We start from the raw sequence: 19,739 nt of genomic DNA, 5'->3' as shown, positions 1-19,739 counted from the left end.
GTGACCCACTTTCAATGTACTTTCATTGCCACCAGTATGCAGTACCGATAAACTCAGCTGGAGTGATTTTGCAATATAATATTTTAATGCAAAAAAAAGAAAAAATGTTCATTGTGTTTGTTTGCTTTTTTATTTAAGAAGCAGAATCCAGCACAATCTAATTGGGAGGATTCATTGAACTGAGATGCTTCACTTACACTCACATTTTGACATGTCAGAATCTACAAATCCTGTGTGGATTCTTTTTTGGTATGGACGCTTGTTAAAACAGTGAAAGTATTCAGAATTTCACCCCTGGGTCTATTTGCCAGTGAACTATTCCCGCTGGAATGTTTCACACTCAAAAATAGCCTTTGGAAAAATGAATATATTCTCTGTTCTTCTTCAGCACATTTATCTTTTTGGCCTTGACAATATGCTAACACATTATACATATCTTCTAGAAATCCTACACAGTATAGGTATATCTCAAAGAAACGCAGCGACAGAACCGACCCCTGTTTTTGTGCAAAGTCTGCAGACACACTATTTTGTAATTATTCTGGAAATAATTCATTGAAATAATGCAGCAATTATACAATGTAGAGCTTAGGTGTAATGACGGGGGTGGGGAGACAGACAAGTGAGCCCTAATCTACCCGCCACTCAGTTCCTGCCTACTTGCAACGACCCGCCCTAGGCGACGGGGTACAACTGGGCGACGGTCCCTACGCTCAATAAGTGCACGACAGACAAACAGACAAGGGTACACAGAGCTAGGGGGAGAAAGGGGCAGTTGCCCACGGCAACACTGTGAGCAACAAGAGAAGTGAACAAGCCGAGTCAAACCAGGAGAGTACGAGGTGCCAAACGCAGAGCAGGAGAGTAGTGAACAAGCCGAGTCAAACCAGGAGTGTACGAGGTACCAAACGCAGAGCAGGAGAGTAGTCAGCAAGCCGGGGTCAATATGAAGCAAGGACAATGGTACAAGAAGCTACAGCACGGCCAGGAAACCAAACGAGAAGAATTACAAGCAAAGGAGGAACAGGAAAGGCAGGTATAAATAGACAGATGGCGGGAGCTAGCTCCGTCTGGCCAGGCTGTGATAGGTTCTCCCACTCCTAAGCCTGCCATCCTGAGTGGTGGAAGATGGAGTCAGTCTCACAGACATAGAAGCAGGTGCAGACTGATTATCTATGGGCGTTAACCCCGAAGCTGTGCCTGGCAGATCCTTTACATTAGGAATTATGATTCCTTCTGTATAAAAAAAAAACAAGTTAAAAGTTCAAGGATTATTCCAGAATCGAGGATTTGAGAAGGGTTTGTGGTCAGTAACAGTAAGCAACAGAACTGCAGTCTATGTTGGTGAATTTTACTCATCAGCAGTTGTCTGATCTAGAGTTGACAGAGAAATATCATGAGTTGCTAGGCCAACTATATTTTGCAATAGAGTTCAAATAGGTTCTTAAAGGGATTGTTTATGTTTATGACTTCTTACCCAGTGACCATTTTACATAGTAGTGGGTCCAAGGCATTGGCACGTGTAAATAGTCCTTTCGTTTTTCCTATATCAGGTTACGGTACACTGCCTGGTGTAAGGATTTCACTTCTTGATGTAAAAAACTAGAAAAAGACACTGAACAAGCAGGTGATTCTGGGAGATTTGTAAGTCTGCCATTCTCTTCAATTGTAAACAAAAGTATTAACATTTTACGTTTTTTGTTCTTTTAGTGTAGACAATAATATAACGCTCTACGCTATATTCTTCCTCTGGTAGACCAAGAAACCCTAAATAATTTTTTTTTATATACTATTTATTTAGCCAGAAATAGAATATCTGTCATAATTCCGGGATGAACTGAGTTACTGATAATACCATTGTCATTGGCATGGAAAGAGTACTGAGAAATCCAGCTTGGATTCAAATATAATATTTATCCTTTTGTCCTAGGAGAAAATCTTCTCAGCGCTCATCTACTGTTACTGAGTCATGAATTCAAGCCTCTCTGTTACACTCCATCTATTTAATTGTGCTGCCTAGGAACCATTTGACTTCTGAACTTTCTCATGTATCATACAAATAATTAAGGCCGTTTGTGGCTTACTCAACCATGATTTTTTTAAACGTTTTTTTTTAACATCTGCCTTAATTCATTCACTGCCAAGGATGCAGTGGTGTAACTATAGGGATCACAGCGGTCGCAATCGAGACGGGCCCTGAAGCCAGGGGGCCGCGACCCCCCGCACATCTATAAAAACTTACTACACAAAACTAAACTGCACGGCCCCCCGTTACTATAGTAACTGACAGTACAATTACTCGCCTCATTCCGGAGTGCAGCGGAGTTCCTGACGTCTCTTCGCGTCATGACTTCACAACGCTGTGCGCCGCGCATGACATCACGACTCTGGATGGAGTCAGGACCTCCTCTGCGGTTGGAGCCGAAGAGGAGGGTAAGTATGCTATTACTGTCTGCTGGGGCCCGGATTGTCCAGTCCCTAAAAATGTATGGCCTATCCTGAGGATAGACCATCAATAGCTGATGGGTTGGGGTCCGACTGCCGGGACACCCGCCAATCAGCTGTCTTGAAGGGGCTGCTGTGCTCGTACGAACAGTGCTTCCCCTTCATTCTGGTCACTTGCTCACCCTTTCAAAACAGCTGATTGGCAGGGGTCCTGAGGATAGGCCATCAATTTTTAGGAACTGGACAACCCTTTTAAGCTTACCATGTGGTAAGCTTAGATACATGGCCCATGTGTGATCCTGTCTGATGGGCCCTGTATCTAAGCCTACCACATGGTAGGCTTAGATACAGGGCCCCACCAGACAGTAATCTTATAGAGTATACGATTACTGTCTGCTGGGGCCCTGTATCTAAGCATCTTACCATGACTTCATGGTAAGCTTAGATACATGGCACTTGTGTGATCCTGTCTGATGGGCCCTGTATTTAAGCCTACCACATGGTAGGCTTAGATGCAAAGCTCCATCAGACAGTAATCTTATACTGTATAAGATTACTGTCTGCTGGACCCTGTATCTAAGGTTACCTTGTGGTAGGCTTAGATACAGGGTACAACAGACAGTATCACACATGGGCCCTGTATCTAAGCCTACCTGTGTTATATGATTTTTGTTTGTTTTTTACAGGTTCAGTGGTTGGACTACATATGATTTGAGAACTACTTCGACTACGGCTTTTTTTATTCTCAATAAAATGGTTAACGAGGGTTGTGTGAGTTTTTTTATTTCAATAAAATATTTTTCCTGTGTATTTGTATTTCTTTTTAAACTTTATTACTACCGCCTTAATAATGGCCACTGGCTCATTGACAGCATCCATCATTAAGGCGGGGCTTAGTGTTAGCCGATGCAGAGGCATAGAAAATATAGATACAAGGACATAAAAAAATATTTTATTGAAATAAAAAAAAACACCCAACCCTCGTTAACCATTTTATTGAGAATAAAAAAAAAACACTGTCATCGAAGTAGTCCAATAACCAGACCTGTAAAAAACACAAACACCCCAAAAAATTGGAACACATAAAAAAGTAAAGCAATTATTAGGGTATGTGCACACGATAGCTGCCTTTTACGTCTGAAATTACAGACTGTTTTCAGGAGAAAACAGCTCCGTCGTTTCAGACGTAATTGCTCCTCCTCGCATTATGCGAGGCGTCTTTGACGGCCGTATATTTGAGCTGTTCTTCATTGAATTCAATGAAAAACGGCTCAAATTACGTCCAAAGAAGTGTCCTGCACTTCTTTGACGAGGCAGTCATTTTACGCGTCGTCGTTTGACAGCTGTCAAACGACGACGCGTAAATTACAGGTCGTCGGCACAGTACGTCGGCAAACCCATTCAAATGAATGGGCAGATGTTTGCCGACGTATTGTAGCCGTATTTTCAGGCGTAAATCGAGGCATAATACGCCTCGTTTACGCCTGAAAATAGGTCGTGTGAACCCAGACTTATACTTACCCTTCTTGGTTTCAGCGCTGGAGCCACAATGTCAGCGAGCTAAGCCCCATATCTAAGACTATCATATGTCATAAAGTCTGCTGAGCCACAGTATCTAATCCTATTCATAGCTATAGGGTCGTAGTCCACACAAGAGTTTGAACTTCACATTCCAGCAAAATGAAACAAAACGTGTATACAGCTGAACACTAATGCCACCTGAGCCACTAAAGATAAATAAATATGCATTACTACTTACAATAGTCAGGTGATCTTGCACTCCATTCTGGGTGATTTTAATTTCTTACGGCAGAAAATGGTGCGTATTTTGCTGCATTTTCACATTGCAAGGAGATGGTGACATCTCTGAAAAACGCAGCAATTCTGTCCACTTCCCGCAGCAAGAGTTGACATGCTGCAGTCCGAAAATTACGCACCGCGGGTCAATTTCTGCCCAGAATTTTTATGCAGCGTCTGGATGCCATTTGTTAAATCTCATCCACTATGCTGCTACTGTATTCTGCTGCATTTTTTCGGTAAGCAATTCTGGACCAAAAAAACACAGCAATTCCGCAGTTTGGAGAGCCCTACTTCTATGAGACAATAAAAATAAACACAGGCTCATCTGTGAGTATTAAGGCCCTATTACACCGGCCGATTTTGTCCGGTGCAGCCAGCGCCGATCAACGAGACAGCTTGTTGATCGGCGCTGGTTTGCTCCTGTCACAAGGAGCTATGTATGGGGACTAGAGGTCGTTACTTCGATCGCTCGTCCCCATACATTATTATCATGATGGCAGCGCGTGGAGATGTGCTGCCGACAATGATAATATTTAACATTTTTGCAATAGCTGAAGCACGTGGTTTTCCCTTTTTTTAAGTCACGATTTATAATCATTTAAACTGTCACCTAAAGCTTCTCTGCTCCTGATCAGACGTCATAATGAGCATCACTGCCAAGTCATTTACTTTGCACAGTTTGGTCTAGAGCAGTATCTGAAGGCTTTCTATTAGGCCTAATTCACACGAGCGTATTTCACGTCTGTGTTACGCGCGTGAAAATAACGCACGTCACACGGACCTATGCAAGTCAATGGGGCCATTCAGACATTCAGTGTTTTTCACGCAGCGGAAACCCACTGCATGTTCTATACTTGTGCGTTTTTTGCACATCACGCACCCATTGAAGTCAATGGGTGTGTGAAAATCACGGACAGCACACGGATGGACATCCGTGTGATGTCCGTGATTCACGCAACAGTTGCTAAAGAAATGATGAGAAAAAGAAAACCACCTCCTTCAGTTTATTTTGCTGACGTAAAAAACACATGACATACGGATAACATACGCGCGTAAAAAAATGCTGACAAGCACCATACACTGATGTCACACGGAACTGCAACGCAGGAAAAACGCTGCGTTTTTTACGCGCGCAAAACGGACACGTTTGTGTGAATAAGGCCTTATAATGATGTCTGTGTCATAGCTATATGTCATTTAAAAACAAAATAGCAAAGCATTAGTAAGGATTGGTTATGTAATTGCAGTGAGGTAGTTTGCCCTTACGAGTATTGAGTTCTCACAAATCTGTGGTTCTTCCGGGTTTATACATATTTATAAGTTATTTAAAGGGGTTGTATCAGATTTAGTAAACATGGTTGCTTTCTTCAAAAATAAGGTGCCACTATTGTCTGTGGGCTCTCACTGGTATTGCAACTCAGTCTCATTCAAGTCTCCATACTGTCAAAGTTCCCACTGTAGATAGTGCCCATATAGATAGTGCCAGTGCCCACATAGTGCCAAAGTAGCCACATAGTGCCACAGTGCCCACTGTAGATAGTGCCACAGTGCCCACATATACAGTGCCAGTGCCCACAAAGCAGGGTTGCCAACCACCAATTTATAAGTTGCCCCAAAATCACAGACAAACAGATATTTTTACGGACAGTTTTTGAAAATTTACAATTACTTGTTTCTCGAACTTAAAACATTAATATAACCAGGTTAGCTATGTTAATTGTGAATTAGAAAGTGATAATAATTAAAAATGATAATAATAGGTTCAGGTCAACTGTGCATTTTTACTTTTTGTAATCTTCTGGTTCAGTTCAAAGGCTGCGGCACTAAAACTTGCAGACAATACGTACTCAGCTCTAGGAAGATCGGTGCAATTTATAAAGAGAGTGCGACATGGATCACCAGAGATAAGGCCACATATTACATACACATGCACAAAAACACACACACTACATATACACACATTGCACACATACATGCATACATACATATATACATAAATACTGCACATGTACATACACATACACAATGCACACATACTACATATTCACACACTGCACACATACATACATACATACATACTGCTCACACACTGCATACATATATACTGGCCACACGCTACATATACACACGCTGCACACATATATACTGCACACATACATACTGCCCATACACTACATATACACACACTGCACACATATATATACTGCACACATACATACATACATACATACTGCCCACAAACTACATACACATACAATGCACACATACATACTGCACACATACGTACTGCACACATACATACTGCACGCATACATACATACATACTCCACAAATATATACTGCACACATACACACATACATACATACATACTGCACACACATACATACTGCACACATACATACTGCACACATACATACATACATACATACTACACACATACATACTGCACAGATATATACTGCACAGATACATACAGACATACATACATACATACACACATACATACATACATAATGCACACACATACTACACACATACATACTGCACACACACATACATACTGTAATGGCAAGGGGTAGGGAGACGGACAAGTGAGCCCTAATCTACCCGCCACTCTGTCCCTGCCTACTTGCAACGACCCGCCCTAAGCGACGGGGTACAACTGGGCGGCGGTCCCTGCGCTCAGTAAGTGCACGACAAACACGACAAACATACAAGGAACACAAGCAAGGAAATGGGGCCGTTGCCCACGGCAACACCGTGAGCAACCAGAGTGGTGAACGAGCCGAGTCAAGCCAGGAGTGTGCGAGGTACAAAACGAAAAGCAGAAGAGTAGTCGGTAAGCCAGGGTCTGTATGGAGCAGGATCAAAAATAGCAGGAGCTGTAGCTGGGCCAGGAAACCACAAGGAAAGAAACACAAGCAATAACAAGCACCGAGGGACAGGAAGTGCAGGCTTAAATAGACCGAGGGCGGGAGCTAGCTGAGTCTGGCCAGGTTACGATAGGCTCTCCCACTCCTAAGCCTGCCAGCCTGAATGGTGGAAGCAGGAGTCAGTCTCAGGGATGTATTCTCAGGTGCTGACTGATTAGTTCTGGGAGTTAAACCCGAAGCTGTGCCTGGCAGATCCTTTACAGTACCCCCCCTTTTATGAGGGGCCACCGGACCCTTTCTAAGTGGACCTGGCTTACTGTGGATACGCAGGTGGAACCTCCTGACCAATACCCCAGCGTGAACATCCCGGGCGGGTACCCAAGTCCTCTCCTCGGGCCCGTATCCTCTCCAATGGACCAGGTACTGGAGGGAGCCTTGGACCATCTTGCTGTCCACAATCCTGGCCACCTCGAATTCCACCCCCTCCGGGGTGAGGATGGGAACAGGAGGTCTCCTCGAGGGAGCCAAGGACGGGGAGCAGCATTTGAGGAGGGAGGCATGAAACACGTCGTGTATCCGAAAAGACGGGGGTAACTCCAGCCGGAAGGATACAGGATTGAGGACCTCAATGACCTTATACGGCCCAATAAACCGGGGAGCAAACTTCTTGGACGAAACCTTGAGACGCAAGTTCCTAGACGACAACCACACCAGATCCCCGACCATAAACAGGGGGTTAGCAGAAAGTTTTTTATCAGCCTGAGTTTTTTGTACGCTCTGGGACACCTCTAGGTTTTTATGAACCTGGGCCCAGACTGTGCACAGTTCCCGATGAACGACCTCTACCTCAGGATTGTTGGAACTACCAGGTGAAACGGAGGAGAACCGTGGATTAAACCCAAAATTACAAAAAAAAGGAGAGACCCCTGACGAGTTACTGACCCGGTTATTAAGGGAAAATTCGGCGAGGGGAATGAAAGAGACACAATCAAATTGACAGTCAGAGACAAAACACCTTAAGCATTGTTCTAGAGATTGATTAGTCCTCTCCGTTTGGCCATTGGTTTCAGGATGGAAGGCAGAGGAGAAGGACAGATCAATCCCCAACTTCATACAGAAGGCTCTCCAAAACAATGAAACAAATTGTACCCCTCTGTCCGAAACAATATTGACAGGGACCCCATGGAGACGCAGGATGTGTTTGACAAACAAGGTAGCCAACGTTTTGGCGTTGTGTAGTTTCTTGAGGGGCACAAAGTGGCAAATCTTACTGAAGCGGTCCACCACCACCCACACCACCGACATGCCTTGGGATGGAGGCAAATCGGTGATAAAATCCATGGAGATATGTGTCCAAGGTCTCTGGGGAATGGGCAACGAACGCAGTAAGCCCGCTGGTCGGGACCTGGGAGTCTTGGACCTAGCACAAACCTCACAAGCGGCGACGTAGGCCTTAATGTCTTTAGGCAACCCAGGCCACCAATAATTTCTGGTAATGAGGTGTTTTGTACCCAGGGTGCCTGGATGGCCAGATAGTGCGGAGTCATGATTTTCCCTAAGTACCCTTAGCCGGAATTGCAGGGGAACCAACAGCTTGTTCTCAGGAAGGTTCCCGGGAGCTGCACCTTGATCAGCAGCAATATCAGAGACTAAATCAGAATTGATCGAGGAAATGATTATACCTGGAGGCAAAATAAAAGCAGGATCTTCCTCCGAAGGAGGGCTGGCCATGAAGCTACGCGACAGTGCATCAGCCTTAATATTTTTAGACCCAGCCCTATAGGTAACCAAAAAATTGAATCTGGTAAAAAATAACGCCCATCGAGCTTGTCTCGGGTTTAGCCTCCGGGCAGATTCTAGGAAAACCAGATTCTTGTGGTCGGTAAGGACCGTTACCTGGTGCCTAGCCCCCTCCAGGAAGTGGCGCCACTCTTCAAATGCCAATTTAATGGCTAAGAGTTCGCGGTTGCCAATATCATAGTTACTTTCAGTTGGCGAAAACTTCCTGGAGAAGTAGGCACAGGGGCGGAGATGGGTGAGGGACCTGGTACCCTGGGACAAGACAGCTCCCACTCCCAACTCAGATGCGTCAACTTCCACGATAAATGGCTCCATTTGGTTGGGCTGAACCAGCACCGGGGCCAAGACAAAGCACTACTTAAGGACCTCAAAAGCCTGGACAGCCTCAGGAGGCCAGTGGAGGAGATCAGCACCTTTGCGAGTGAGGTCCGTAAGGGGCTTAGCGATGACCGAGAAGTTAGCAATAAATCTCCTGTAATAATTAGCGAACCCCAAAAAACACTAACGCCTTCAGGGAGGCAGGTTGGACCTATTCCGCCACAGCCTGAACCTTGGCGGGGTCCATGCGGAATTCATGAGGAGTGAGGATTTGACCCAAAAATGGAATCTCCTGTACCCCAAACACACATTTTTCGGTTTTGGCAAACAGTTTATTTTCCCGAAGGACCTGGAGCACCTTCCTGACATGCTCAATGTGGGAGGACCAGTCCTTGGAAAACACCAGTATGTCATCAAGGTACACTACCAGAAAAATCCCCAGGTAATTTCTCAAAATCTCATTTATGAAATTCTGGAAGACCGCAGGGGCATTACACAACCCAAAGGGCATGACGAGGTATTCGAAATGGCCTTCGGGCGTGTTAAACGCAGTCTTCCACTCATCCCCCTCTTTGATGCGAATAAGGTTATACGCCCCCCGTAGATCCAATTTAGAAAACCATTGGGCCCCCTGAACCTGATTAAAGAGATCAGGAATCAAAGGAAGGGGATACTGGTTCCTTACCGTGACCTTATTCAGGCTACGGTAGTCAATGCATGGCCTAAGACCACCATCCTTCTTCCCCACGAAGAAGAAGCCAGCACCTACCGGAGAAGAAGAGGGACGAATGTAACCCTTGGCCAGGGATTCCTGGATATACACTCTAATAGCTTCACGTTCGGGACAAGAAAGATTAAATATCCTACCCTTAGGAAGCTTAGCTCCTGGTACCAATTCGATAGTGCAATCGTATTCTCTATGAGGAGGTAACACTTCGGAGGCCTCCCTAGAGAAAACATCAGCGAAGTCCTGAACAAACTCGGGTAGCGTATTCGCCTCCTTAGGGGGAGAAATAGAATTAACAGAAAAACATGACGTACAACATTCATTACCCCATTTTGTTAGCTCCCCAGTATTCCAGTCAAACGTAGGATTATGCAACTGCAACCAGGGAAGACCTAGAACCAAATCGTACGATAATCCCTGCATCAACGGTACAGAGCATTGCTCCAAATGCATGGAGCCAACAAGGAGTTCAAAAACAGGGGTGTGTAAAATAACCATTAGCAAGAGGAGTGGAGTCGATACCCACTACCGGGACAGGTTTAGGCAAATCAATAAGAGGCATAGCAAGGGACATAGCAAATTCCACAGACATGATATTAGCAGAGGACCCTGAATCCACGAAGGCACTGCTGGTAGCAGACCTACCACCAAAAGAGACCTGAAAGGGAAGCAAGATCTTAGTACGTTTCATATTTACGGGAAATACCTGTGTGCCCAAGTGACCTCCCCGATGATCACTTAGACGCGGAAGTTCTCTGGCTGCAATCTTACGCTTAGGACAGTTGTTCACTTGATGCTTGTCGTCCCCACAGTAGAAGCAGAGACCATTCTTCCTGCGGAATTCTCTACGTTGTTGGGGGGACACGGAGGCCCCGAGTTGCATAGGTATCTCTGAATCTTTCGGGGAGGAACGAAGCAACGGAGCTTCGGGAGGCATCATGGGGGAGTCGGAGGAGAAAACACATAAACGTTCACGTTGTCGTTCCCTGAGACGTCGGTCAAGTCGTATCGCTAAAGCCATAACCTGGTCTAGGGAGTCAGAAGAGGGATAGCTAACTAGCAGGTCTTTCAGGGCATTCGACAGACCCAACCTAAACTGGCACCTTAAGGCAGGGTCATTCCACCGAGAAGCTACGCACCACTTCCGAAAGTCAGAGCAATACTCCTCAACAGGTCTCTTACCCTGACTTAAGGTCACCAGCTGACTCTCGGCAAAGGCAGTCCTGTCAGTCTTTTCATAAATAAGTCCGAGAGCAGAAAAGAAACAATCAACGGAGGAAAGTTCAGGGGCGTCAGGAGCCAAGGAGAAGGCCCACTCTTGGGGCCCTTCCTGGAGCCGGGACATAATTATACCCACCCGCTGGCTCTAAGAATGAGGCTTTAAACGAAAGTAAAGCCTACAACTCTCCCGAAAGGAGAGAAAAGCCCTCCGGTCCCCTGAGAACTGGTCGGGCAACTTGAGGTGGGGTTCAAGAGGTGCGGTGAGCGGAACTACCAGGGTAGCATCAGGCTGGTTGACCCTCTGAGCCAGGGCCTGGACCTGTAGGGGGAGACCCTGCATTTGCTGAGCCAGGGTCTCACGGGGATCCATAGTGGTGTCAGGGACCAGGGGTAGACTAGGTATGGGCTTGTTATTATGTAATGGCAGGGGGTAGGGAGACGGACAAGTGAGCCCTAATCTACCCGCCACTCTGTCCCTGCCTACTTGCAACGACCCGCCCTAGGCGACGGGGTACAACTGGGCGGTGGTCCCTGCGCTCAGTAAGTGCACGACAAACACGACAAACATACAAGGAACACAAGCAAGGAAAAGGGGCCGTTGCCCACGGCAACACCGTGAGCAACCAGAGTGGTGAACGAGCCGAGTCAAGCCAGGAGTGTGCGAGGTACAAAACGAAAAGCAGAAGAGTAGTCGGTAAGCCAGGGTCTGTATGGAGCAGGATCAAAAATAGCAGGAGCTGTAGCTGGGCCAGGAAACCACAAGGAAAGAAACACAAGCAATAACAAGCACCGAGGGACAGGAAGTGCAGGCTTAAATAGACCGAGGGCGGGAGCTAGCTGAGTCTGGCCAGGTTACGATAGGCTCTCCCACTCCTAAGCCTGCCAGCCTGAATGGTGGAAGCAGGAGTCAGTCTCAGGGATGTATTCTCAGGTGCTGACTGATTAGTTCTGGGAGTTAACCCCGAAGCTGTGCCTGGCAGATCCTTTACACATACTCAACAAATATATACTGCACACATACATACTGCACACATACATACTGTACACATATATACTGCACACATACATACTGCACACATATATACTGCACACATACATACATACATACATACATACATACATACATACACATATACATACATACATACATACATACATGCATACATACATCAATCAAATACCTATCACGAAATGTGAAGACATATATAACATATCCATGCCTGGATAAATAACATACAGCACACAATTTGTACCATGAAAATATAAAAAAACTTTATTGAAATACACATAACGATATATTGGCCATCAGACGATAAAATCAATAACACAAGTAATAAAAGAATAGCCTGGAGATATAACAGGGACACATACACATAGCATGCTAGTAAGCTACAAACATCATGTGATATGGTATGGTACAGGTTTCTCAGTCCAAACCAAAGGGTATAGCAAGAAAGGTACACACCAACGTAATGGTTATATACATCTAACCAAGGTATATAGCATAAGTTCAAAGATATAATAATGAACAATATGTTAACACTGCTTAACACATGTAGAGGAGAGCCCAAAATCACAGGCTCAAAAGGCTATACCAACCTGTAGATTGCATGATATGTCCCACAGAAAATATCACCACACTAGACGCCCCCACATCACATGATGTTTGTAGCTTACTAGCATGCTATGTGTATGTGTCCCTGTTGTATCTCCACGCTATTCTTTTATTACTTGTATCATTGATTTTATCGTCTGATGGCCAATATATCGTTATGTGTATTTCAATAAAGTTTTTTTTATATTTTCATGGTACAAATGGTGTGCTGTATGTTATTTATCCAGGCATGGATATGTTGTATATGTCTTCACATTTCGTGATAGGTATTTGAATTTTGTCGTTTTTGATCTGTGAGGACGTATGATAATTCTTTTGGCGTATGTCCATGGTCTATACTTGAATAGGTTTTTACATACATACATGCACACATGCATACTGCACACACATACAAACTGCACACACATACTGCACACATACATACTGCACACATACATACATACATACATACATACATACATATATACTCCACAAATATATACTGCACACATACATACATACATACATACATACATACATACATACATACATACTGCACACAAACATACATGCATACACACATACATACATACATACATACATGCACACATGCATACTGCACACACATACAAACTGCACACACATACTGCACACGTACATACTGCACACATACATACATACATACATACATACTCCACAAATATATACTGCACACATACATACATATATACACATACATACATACATATATACAAACATACATGCACACAAACATACATGCACACATACATACATACATACATACATACACACATACATACACATATACATACATACACACATGCATACTGCACACACATACAAACTGCACACACATACTGCACACATAAATACTGCACACATACATACATATATACTCCACAAATATATACTACATACATACATACTGCACACATACATACTGCACACATATATACTGCACACACATACATACATACATACTGCCCACACACTACATATACACACAATGTACACATACATACTGCACACATACATACTGCGCACACACACACACACACACACACACATACATACACACACAATGCACACCTACATACTGCACACATACATACATACATACTTACATACTGTACACATACTGCACACAAATATATACTGCACACATACATACATATATACATACATACTGCACGCACATACATACTGCACACATACATACTGCATACATACATATATACATACATACTACACACATGCATACTGCACACATATATACTGCACACACATACATGCATACATACATACATACATACATACATACTGCACACACATACTTACTGCACCCACATACATACTGCACACACATACTGCACACATACATACTGCACACATACATACATACATACATACTCCACAAATATATACTGCACACATACATACATACATACATACATACTGCACACACATATATACTGCACACATACATACTGCACACATATATACTGCACACATACATACATGCACACACACATACATGCACACATACATACATACATATATACTGCACACATACATACATGCATACATACATACATACTTCACACACATACATACTGCACACATACATACTGCACAGATAGATACATACATACATACATACATACATACATACAAACATACTACACACATACATACTGCACACATATATACTGCATACATACATACATACAAACATACTGCCTACACATACATACTGCACAACCATACATTCTGTACACACACATATTGCACACATACATACATACATACATACATACTCCACAAATATATACTGCACACATACCTACATACATACATACTGCACACATACATACTGCACACATATATACTGCACACATACATACTGCACACATACATACATACATACATACATACATACTGCACACATGCATACATACATGCACACATACATACATACATGCACACATAGATACATACATACATGCACACATGCATACTGCACACACATACAAACTGCACACACATACTGCACACATACATACTGCACACATACATACATACATACATGCATACATACATACATACTCCACAAACATATACTGCACACATACATACATACATACATACATGCATACATACTGCACACATATATACTGCACGCACATACATACATACATACATACATTCATACTGCCCACACACGACATATACACACAATGTACACATACATACTGCACACATATATACTGCACGCGCATACATACATACATACATACATACACAGTGGCGTAACTACCGCCGTAGCAGCCGTAGCGACTGCTACGGGGCCCGCGGCATGAGGGGGCCCGTGTCGCCCGCCGGCACAGGCCCCCACCATGGCCACAGGCTCCGCTAGCAGCCGCAATGGCTGCTACAGTGGGACGCCACTGAACACTACGGCAGAGCAGGGAGGTATCTCCCCGCTCTGCCATTAACCCCTTCGCGCTCAGGTCAGTACTATTACGTCGTGCTGAGCGCATCGTTTGCGCTCAGCTCAGTAATAGTACTGACCTGAGTTAACACAGCGCCATCTTTCCCCGGCGCGTGTTTGAGCTGTGATACCTGCTGTTTCCGACAGCAGTCTATCACAGCTTAGTGTGCAGGGACCGATCGCGGTGGTCCCCGCCGATTAACCCCTTAGAAGCCGTGTTCAATAGCGATCGCGGCTTCTTAGGGGTTAAGCTGCCATCGTCGGCCTCCTACACGATAGCGGGCCGCGATGGCTACTATGGCAACCAGAATCCTAACAATGGACTCTGGCTACGCCATCGACGGAAGCCTAGTGGGTCCTGACAAAGTCAGGACCCACTATGCTTGCTGTCAGCGAACAGCTGACAGTTCTAATACACTGCACTACGTATGTAGTGCAGTGTATTAGAATAGCGATCAGAGCCTCCTGCCCTCATGTCCCCTAGTGGGACAAAGTAAAAAAAGTGTAAAAAAGTAAAAAAAAGTTGTGTAAAAATAAGAAAATAAAAGTTTTAAAAGTGCTAAAAGTAAAAATCCCACTTTTTCCCTTATCAGTCCTTTATTATTAATAAAAATATATAAATAAACAAACAAATAAACTATACATAATTGGTATCCCCGCATCCGTAACGGCCTGAACTACAAAACAATGTCGTTATTTATCCCACGCGGTGAACGCCGTAAAAAATAATAATAATAAACCGTACCACAGTCACAATTGTTTGGTCACTTCATCTCCCAAAAAATTGAATAAAAAGAGATCAAAAAGTTGCATGTACCTAAAAATGGTAATGATCGAAACTACAGTTCGTTACACAAAAAATAAGTCCTCGCACGACTTTCCTGATGGAAAAATAAAACAGTTATGGCTCATAAAACATGGTAACACAAAAAATAAATTAAACTTTACAAAATGTATTTTATTGTGCAAACGCCATAAGACATAAAATAAAACTATAAACATAGGGTATCGCCATAATCGTATCGCCCCGCAGAATAAAGTGAATATGTCCTTTATAGCGCATGGTGAACGCTGTAAAAAAAAATAGAATAAAAAACAATAGTAAAATTCCTGTTTTTTTAGTCACCCCGCCTCTTAAAAATAGAATAAAAACTGATCAAAAAGCCGCATGCACCCCATGAAAACTACAATGAATTCCTCAAGGTCTCTAGTTTCCAAAAAGGGGTCACTTCTGGGGTGTTTCCACTGTTTTAGCACCACAAGATCTCTTCAAACCGGACATGGTGCCTAATAAATTAAATTAATTAAATGTCACCTCTACTTTGCTCTAAATTCCTGTGGAACACCTAAAGGGTTAATAAACTTTCTAAATGCTGTGGTGAATACTTTCAGGGGTCTAGTTTCTGAAATGGGGTGTTTGATAAGGGTGTCTAATATATAGGCCCCTCAAAGCAACTTCAGAACTGAGCTGGAATCGAAAAAATAAAATAAAAATTAGGCAATACTTCGCTTCTTACATTATACTCATAATGAGCCGTGCCCACCCCGAAATGACCCCAGTTTTGACCGTTTGTATAAACGGAGACCCCTATTAGACCGTTTCAGTGCCTGGTTTTCCCAAGCATACACCCCCGAGAAGTGTATTTCTATTGATGAGTCCTTGGTAGATTTTAAAGGGAGGGTTCAATTCCACCAGTACCTGCCGGGTAGGAGGGTAAGGTATGGCGTGAAGATGTATAAACTGTACGAGAGTGCATCAGGGTATACCTACAGATTTAGGATATATGAAGGGAAGGACACCAGTATTCAGCCCCCAGAATGCCCCCCCCCCTTACTGGGAGTTAATACAAAAATTGTGTGGGATTTGGTGCACCCACTGCTGGACCAGGGTTACCACCTCTACCTGGATAATTTTTATACCAGCGTCCCACTCTTCAACTGCCTCGCTTCCAGAAGTCCTGCGGCATGCGGCACTGCTAGAAGAAATCTGAGAGGCCTCCCTAAGACTCTGCTTGGGCAAACAAGAAGGGGTGAGAGCAGGGCACATTCTAGCAGCAACATATTGTGTGTCAAGTACAAGACAAGGGAGATGCCACACCAGTACCCATGTACCTGTACGAGGTACCAGTACAGAGACCCCCAAACCAGACTGCATCCTGGTCTACAATAGGTACATGGGAGGGGTGGACTTGTCAGATCAAGTCCTGAAGCCATACAGTACTTCTGGAAGCGAGGCCACACGCATCGTACCAGGGCAACACTTTTTAGGAGAAGTTCCCCAAACTGGCAAGAAGGGAAAAAGTCAAAAGAGGTGCAAAGTCTGCTATAAGAGGGGGATAAGGGAGGACACAATATATGAATGTGACACGTGTCCCGAAAAACCAGAGCTCTGTATGAAAGAGTGTTTCAAAATTTATCATCCATCCCTTTATTTTTAATTTACCCCAGTTTTACTCGCTGCTGCGTGCCCAGGCAACTGATAACAGCCACATGTAGGGTATTGCCGTACCCGGGAAAACCAACATTACAGTTTATGAGGTGTATATCTCCGGTGGCGCATGCTGGGCACAATATATCGGACACTGAATTGGCATATATGTATAGAAAATTGCAAATTTCACTCTGCACCAACTGCTGCACATTATCTTTTACACAATACCTGTGGGGTCAAAATGCTCACTACACCTCTAGATGAATGCCTTAAGGGGTGTAGATTTTAAAACAGGGTCACTTCTCGGGGGTTTCAACTGTACCGGTACCTTAGGGGCTTCTGCATACAAGACTTAGCACCAGAAAAGCTCCAGTAGGCCAAATGGTGGTCCTTTCCTTCTGAGCCCTGCTGTGTGCCCAGGCAGCTAATAACAGCCACATGTAGGGTATTGCCGTACCAGGGAGAACCCACATTATAGTTTATGGGGTGTATGTCTCCGGTGGCACATGCTGGGCACAATATATCGGACACTGACATGGCATATATATAGAAAATTGCAAATCTCACTCTGCACCATCTGTTGCGCATTATCTTTTACACAATACCTGTGGGGTCAAAATGCTCACTACACCTCTAGATGAATTCCTTAAGGGGTGTCGTTTTTAAAACGGGGTCAATTCTCGGGGGTTTCAACTGTACTGATACCTCAGGGGCTTCTGCACACATGACTTCGCACCAGAAAATTCCCAGTAGGCCACATGGTGGTCCTTTCCTTCTGAGCCCTCCCATGGGCCCAAACGGCAGTTTATCACCACAAATAGGGTATTGCCACACTCAGGACAAATTGGGCAACAAAATGGAGTATTTTATTCCTTGTGAAAATAAGAAATTTTGAGCCAAAACGACCTCATTTTTTAATTCACAGCCCAATTCAAATAAAATCTGTGAAGAAACTGTGGAGTCTAAATGGTCACAACACCCATAAATGAATTCCTTGAGGGGTGTAGTTTCCACAATGGGGTCACTTCTGGTGATTTTCCATTGCTTTGATACCTTTGGGGCTCTGCAAATGCGACATGGAACCCGAAAACCAATCCAGCAAAATCTGGGCTCCAAAGAACACATAGTTCTCCTTTCCTTCTGATCCCTCCCATGGGCCCAAACGGCAGTATATCACCATAAATAGGGTATTGCCGCACTCAGGACAAATTGGGCAACAAAATAGGGCATTTTGTTCTCTGTGAAAATAAGAAATTCTGATCAAAAATGACATCTTATTGGAAAATTTTGAATTCTTTTAATTTCACAGCCCAATTCAAATACGCGCTGTGAAAAAACTGTGTTGTCAAAGTGGTAACAATAACCATAAATGAATTCCTTGAGGGGTGCAGTTTCCAAAATGGGGTCAGTTTTGGGGGATTCCTACTGTTTTGGTACCTCAACACCTCTCCAAACCTGGCATGCTGCCTAAAATATATGCTAATAAAAAAGAAGCACCAAAATGCACTAAGTGCTTCTTTGCTTCTGGGGCTTGTGTTTTAGTCCACGAGCGCACTAGAGCCACATGTGGGACATTTCTAAAACTGCAGAATCTGGACAATACATATTTAGTAGTGTTTCTCTAGTAAAACCTTCTTTGTTACAGAAAAAAAATAGAATAAATTTGAAATTCAGCAAGCAAAATGAAATTTGCTAATTTCACCTCCACTTTGCTTTAATTCCTGTGAATGCCTGAAGGGTTAAAAAAACTTTCTAAATGCTATTTTGAATACTTTGAGGGGTCTAGTTTTTAAAATGGGGTGTTTTATGGGGGTTTCTAATACATAGGCCCCTCAAAGCCCCTTCAGAACTGAACAGGTACCTTAAAAAAAAAGGCTTTTGAAATGTTCTTAAAAATATGAGAAATTGCAGTTTATGTTCTAAGCCTTGTAACGTCCAAGAAAAATAAAATAAAGCTCTAAGAACTATGCAGATCTAAAGTAGACTTATGGGAAATGTGAACTAGTAACTATTTTGG

This window comes from Rhinoderma darwinii, chromosome 1, assembly GCF_050947455.1.
Source record: "Rhinoderma darwinii isolate aRhiDar2 chromosome 1, aRhiDar2.hap1, whole genome shotgun sequence".
NCBI lineage: Eukaryota > Metazoa > Chordata > Amphibia > Anura > Rhinodermatidae > Rhinoderma > Rhinoderma darwinii.
This window is presented reverse-complemented; position numbering follows the sequence as displayed.